The 6393-nt window shown below is 48.2% G+C and overlaps 1 protein-coding gene across 2 annotated transcripts in view; it reads left to right on the top strand.

The window, feature by feature from the left end:
• The first annotated feature begins 1911 nt into the window (after positions 1-1911).
• The window catches only part of SMARCD3 (SWI/SNF related BAF chromatin remodeling complex subunit D3), a 44015-nt gene continuing 39533 nt past the window's right edge, over positions 1912-6393 (top strand). For both annotated transcript variants that reach the window (XM_033863519.2, XM_073810102.1), the window contains exon 1: positions 1912-2004. The gene's annotated coding sequence lies outside the window, so the exon portion shown is untranslated. The remainder of the gene's footprint in view (positions 2005-6393) is intronic.

Below are 6393 nucleotides of genomic sequence, written 5' to 3'. Positions count from 1 at the left end.
TGCTTTGCTTTGGAAGAGAGGTGGCCGGGGCTCTGGATCTACACCGACTAATGAGCGACGGGCAACAGACTGGCTGGCTGGTCAGGCACCTCTAATGGTCAAGACTAGGAAGTCTGGGAAAGAGGCCCATGGACGGAAGTCCCAGAAGGAGCACCAGGTGAAGACACAGAGATGTCGTGTAAGTTCCCATCAGGGGCAGAAGAGGATCTGGGTCATCAGGCTGATGAAATGAGCAGTCTGTCCTGTGAATGTCTGCCAGCCTCTCTGCCCCTCTCGCCACTGCTTTTTCAGTAGGTACTCCTCACCAGGGCCAGTATGCATATCATCTCCACTCAGGTCCCGAACTGATAAATACTAACAAAGAGCAATGCTGGATCCCCGACATGGCGGACCAGCCTAATAATCTGTATTTTTCCTTCATGGAGGGAGCTAGTCATTTGTTCCCTTAGGAATGGAGTCCTGTTCCAGATACAGACTTTCTATCCCTACTTGCAGAGCTTCTGCCGGCACCAGATTTTCAGAATGCCCTATTCGTTGTCATGGTAACCCACACAACATCCTCTCCAACCAAGGAACTCATTATAGAGCAAAAGATGTGTGGCACTGAGTTCATGCCCAAGGAATTCACTGGTCTGTGCACAGTTACCGAAATACTCAGTTGCAGCTGTTTAGATGAACTGGGGAATGGACTCCTGAAGGCTCAGCTTTGGCACCCACTGCAGGCCAGCACCCTGCAAGGCTAGGTGCCCTCCTCGAGGGTGTGGTGTCTCCTCTGGGAGAAACCACCTATATAGGGTGCTATTTCCCCCATAGCCAGAATACACAGGGCCTCTTCTTTTTTTTTTTTTTTTTTGCGGTACGCGGGCCTCTCACTGTTGTGGACTCTCCCGTTGCGTAGCACAGGCTCTGGACACGCAGGCTCAGCGGCCATGGCTCACGGGCCCAGCCACTCCGCAGCATGTGGGATCTTCCCGAACCGGGGCATGAACCCGTGTCCCCTGCATCGGCAGGCGGACTCTCAACCACTGCACCACCAGGGAAGCCCAGGGCCTGTTCTTTGACAGGTACCCCCAGAGATGCGAGTTGGTCTCCAGTGTAACCTGGAGAGATTCAAGAAGAGAGGAGAGGCATGAAGTAATCATTAGGTGTGTGGATCTGCAGAAGGACTAGGGTGGACGAAGAAATGCCTCTCTCGCTATTGCATCATACAGCCCTCTTACAGAACGTTTGCTTCTCCCCCATAACCTTGGGCTCAGTAGGTTTGGAGGTCCTAGTGCACAAGAAGGAACACTCTCCCCAGAGAACACAATCTTGATCCCATTAAATTGGAAGCCCATTAAATTGGCCACTTCGGGGCTTCTCGCACTGCTGAACCAACTGTACTGGTCGGGTTGACTTGTCGCAGTTACCAGGGGAAATTGGATTGCGGGGACAGAATAGGCCACGGAGAACAGTATCTGAACCAGAGGGTTTGCTGGAGTGCCTCACAAGTCTCCTCAGTCCAAAAATAATGGCCCGTGGGAAACTGGTGACTCAAGAAAGATAAGACAACTAAGAAGTTGAATCTTATGGGAATGAAGACGGGGGCCACCCCTGTCAAAAGGCAAGGGAAATACAGACGGGGCAGTGGAAGAAGGAAGCTAAGAGCAGCTGCTTAGGTCTTGTGACCAGCAACAAGTGGACTTTCTCTTTCTTCCTTTCTTCCTGTTACCTTCTGTGCAGAGCAGTGTCGGTCACTAACGCTATTCCTATTGGAATGATGACTGACTGACAGCACCTCACTGTGATCAGTGGCTGTTGGGACCTGGTGTTTCCCCTGGGTGGGACCACAAGATTTATTCCTCTAAGCGAAGGACAAAAAGTCTCTCCTGATCCGTTCTCTGTCCTTCTCCTGGCTGCTGTGATTCCCAGGAGGCTGACCTTGACAGACTGCATCATCCGGACTCCCTCACCTTCCGGCTTCTAGTTGGATGTGGCCAGTGGAAGCACTGCAGGACATCAAAGGTAGGTCAGGGGATTTATCATGGTTTCGACAGTGGCTGCGTGTCCCTACAGTCCCTGCTGCGCAGACCCTCTTCCACAGCCTTGACCCCGTGTGGTCCTGAGAGCGCCATCCCCTCTCCTTGCCCCCTTGGTCTCCGTCTAATGCTAGTGTCTGGACGCTGCATCGTCATTATTGGTTCCTTTGGCCCTGCCCACATGGCGCAAAGAGGCCCTTCATTAACTTTCTTCAATTAAACCTTCTTTCTGTGCTATAGACTTCCTGCTGGGAGCCTGACTGATCTTCGGACCTTTAAGTAATTCAGCTTTACTGAAGCATAAAGTTTAAGGTGGGAGGAAATGGTAAGAAAGGAAGCTGTACAGAGAGGGTGACCAGTTATGAGAGGCGTTGTGTACTGTGATAATGTCAGTTCTACACGCACGGGACAAGCTCCCTAACCTCTCTGTGCCTTAGTTCCGTCCCCTATAAAATAAGGATAGTGATAGCACACACCTTTGCAGTGACTGTGAGGATTAGATTAAAGAGCAGCGCCTGGCACAGCAAGTGATAGCATTGTTAGGAACAGTGAGTGGTTGCAGGGTTTTAAACAAGGAAGTGACCAGGTCAGATTGGTGGTTCAGAAAGTTACTCTGGAGGAAATGTGGAGAAGGCATGGGGTTCGTCAGTGGGCAAGTGGAATGAAATAAGACTAGAGGCAGGAACACCAGGAAGGGGACTACTGCAATAGTCTTAGCAATAATAATAATAATAACTTATAAAGAACTACCATCCAAACAAGGAATTAAAGAAAGAGGATGATACGGGTTACAAGAAACAGGAATTCCAACACAATATCTGGGATCTTTAGGAATTTCAATTTTGCTGAAGCCTAAATAGCAAGGCGGGGGTGAAGGAAGAGCTGCCCCTCCCCCAGCCCCACACCTACACTGTCTGGGGTCCAGAGAGAATCCTTCTAGCTCGCTGTCACTCTCTCCACCATTGCTCCCATCTTAATTCCTGATAAGCGGACCATCCACATAGAGGATCCTTCCAGAATCTTGGCCTCTCAGTTTCTTAAACTCCTCTCCCGCTCTGATCCTGATTCTCCGCCCTCCCTCAGCCACTCGCTTCCACAGTCTTACCCTAGACCTTGTCATTAACATGACTGCAATCTTCCCACGCCCAGGTCATCACCCCAAGCTTCCAAAATCTCCTCCGGCCTCACACTCAGTAGTGAGTTTTCTCCCATTTTACCAAGGAAGCAGCGGCAGTCAGAAGAGAGCTTCTTCCACAATCACTCTGCCCGCCCACCAGCCTCTGTGCCCCCAAACTCTCCCCTCCTGCCTGTTCTCTGCTAAGTCATCCCAGAGACCCTGAGTTAATGGGTTAGGGGTGTGGCCTGGGCTGGAGATCTTTAAGTGCTCCCAGATGACTTTAACGTCCACCCAAGGTTGAAAACTGCTGTCGTAGATGAATGACCCGTGCTCTCCCCTCTTACCTACACAAGGACGTTGTTCCAGAAATCGTTCCCTCCCTCCCAGCATCATTTATCTGTCCCTCCACTGGCTCTTTCTTATCAGCTACAAACATGCTCTTAATTCTCCCAATTTAAAGAAAGCTTTTCTACCCCATTTCTCCCTCCAGCTACTGCTTCACTGCAAAACCTCTCTGAAGGGTACTTGTGTCTGTAATTCCTCTTCTTCCCTTTGCCCCATGGACCCACCAAGGCTGTTGCTATCACGTTCACCAACGGTCTCCTCAGGGCTATAGCCTGTGGCCGCTGCTCGGTCTTCGACTTCAGTGACAATGGGCAAAATTTGGCACAGTGACCACTGCCTTCTCCCTAGAATGCGTCCTCAAACTGCCTTCCAGGATGCTACATTCTTCTGGTTTTCCTCCTAATTTGTGACGGACCCTTCTCATCCTTTCTTGGTTTCTCCTGTTATCTGACCCCTTAACACTGGACTGCCCCAAGGCTCAGGCTTTGGACCTCTTCCCTAACCATGTTCATTCTCTTGGGACCCTCATCCAGTCTTGTGGCATTAATACTTTCTAAACATTGACTGCTACATGTACATTTCCAGCCTAAACGCCCGATGCCTACATCCAAGTGCCAACTGGACATCTCTTCTTGAATGTCTAGCAAGCATCTCACATGCATCACGTGCAGAATGAAGCCCTGACCTCTTCTCAAACACGCTGCTCCCGGCATTTGCTCCATGCCGTGAGTGCACGGCAGCTCCGTCCTCTGGGGGGGCGGGGGGGCTCGGGCTCAGTCCTTGTAACCTGCAGGACTGCCACACCCAGGGTCAACCTGAGAGCAAATCCCAGTGGCTCTGCTTTCCAAGTATACTCAGAATGCAACTATTTCTCACCATCTCTATTACTACCTTTTATTCAAATCCGGTCTCTGTATCACCTGAGTGATTGGACAGCCTCCCGTCTGGCGTCCTCGCTCTTGCCTTGCCCCCTCCCGTGACTCTCAGCATGGCAGCCGTATTGGTCCAGTTCCACGTGAGTCAGATCATGTCTGTCCTGCTCAAACCCTCCAACATTTTCCCATCTCATTCACAGTAAAAGGCAAGGCTCTCAAAATAGCCTACAGAGCCCTGCGTGGTCCCTTCTCCCCGCCCCCCATCCACACACAGGCTATTATCTCTCTGACCTCAGAGCTTCCAGCTATACATAGGCCCGTAAACCCGGGGCCTTTGCACTGGGTGTTCCCTCCTGACCCCACTCCCATAGCGAACTTTTCATCTCCCTTCCCTAGTTTTTATAAATTGAACTTTTTATTTGGGAATAGTTGTCAATTCACATACAGCTGTAAGAAATAATACAGAGAGGCCCTGTTTATCCTTCAGTTTCTCCCAGTGGTGACCTCTTGCAAAACTATTGTATAATATACAGTGAATATGTTGGTCATCTGTGGCTACTGTAAAAATTACCACCAACTAGGTGACTTAAAGCAATAGAAATTTATTCTCTCACAATTCTGCAGGCGAGAAGTCCCAAACCAAGGTGTAGGCAGCGCTGTCTCCCCTTCCGGGGGCTCTAGGAGAGAACCTGCTCCTTGCTTTTTCCAGCTTCAGGTGGCTGGTCCGCTGCACCTTCCTCTCCTCTGTCTTCACATCACCTTCTCCTGTGCGTGCGTGCCCACGCATGTGTAATCTCCTTCTGCCTCTCTCTTATAAGGACACTTGTAATGACATTTGAAGCCCACACGGATAATCCAGGATAATCTCCTGATCTCAAGATCCTTGATTTAATTACATCTGCAAAGACCTTTTCTCCAAAGAAGGCAGCATTTTTTTACAGGTTCTGGGCACTAGGTTTGGACCCACCTCTGGGAGCCATTACCAACTTCGCATAGCAGTGAAGACAGGACCATTCCCATCACCACAGAATTCCTCAAGTTGCCCTTTATAGCCACACCCACTTCCCTCCCATCCCCACTCCCTCCTTAACACCTGGCAACCACTAATCTGTTCTCCATCGCTATAATTTTGTCATTTCAAGAATGTTATATAAATGGAATCACACTGTATGTAACATTCTGAAACTAGCTTTTTTCACTCAGCGTACTTATTTTGAGTGTCACCTGTGTAGCTGTATGCATCAATAGCTTATTCCTTTTCATTGCTTAGTGGGAGCCCATGGTATGGATATGCAAGTTTGTTTAACCCACCATTCACCCACCAAAGGACACTTGGTGGCTTCCAGGCTGGGGCTGTTATGAATAAAGCTGCTATGAACATTCATAGGCAGATTTTGGGGTGAACATAAGTTTTCATTTCTCTGGGACAAATGCCCAAGAGTGCAGTTACTGTGTTAAGTGAGTGTTTAGTTTTATAAGAAAATGCCAAACTGTGTTCCGGAGGACCAGCTTGCATTCCCACCAGTAATGTATGGGTGACTTGTTCAGATTCTCTACATCTTCACTAGCATTAAGTATTGTCACTAGTTTTTATTTTAGCCATTCTGATAGTTTCTAGTCTAATGGTTAGAGGTAGTGAACAGCCTTCTATGGGCTTATTTACCACCCTTATGTCCTCTTTGGTGAAGTGTCTGTTCATGTCTTTTGCTCATTTTCTGATTGGATTGTATGGAGTTTTAAGCATTCTTTGTATAGTGTAAATACTAGTCATTTGTCTGATATGTGTTTTATACATATTTTCTCCTACCCTTTAGCTTTTATTGTCATCTTCTTAGCAGAGTCATTCAAGAGCAATTTTAAAAAATATTTATCCGTTTTTCCTTTTATGGATGGTGCATTTGGTGTCAAGTCAAAGAACTGTTCACCTTGCCCTAGATCTCAAAGATTTTCTCTGATATTTTTTCTAAGGGTTTTATAGTTTTATCTTTTACATTTAAATCTGTGATCCATTTTGAGTTAATGCTGTATAAGGTGTGAG

The sequence above is a fragment of the Tursiops truncatus genome, chromosome 9 (assembly GCF_011762595.2).
Source record: "Tursiops truncatus isolate mTurTru1 chromosome 9, mTurTru1.mat.Y, whole genome shotgun sequence".
Taxonomy (NCBI): Eukaryota; Metazoa; Chordata; class Mammalia; order Artiodactyla; family Delphinidae; genus Tursiops; species Tursiops truncatus.
This window is presented reverse-complemented; position numbering and strand designations above follow the sequence as displayed.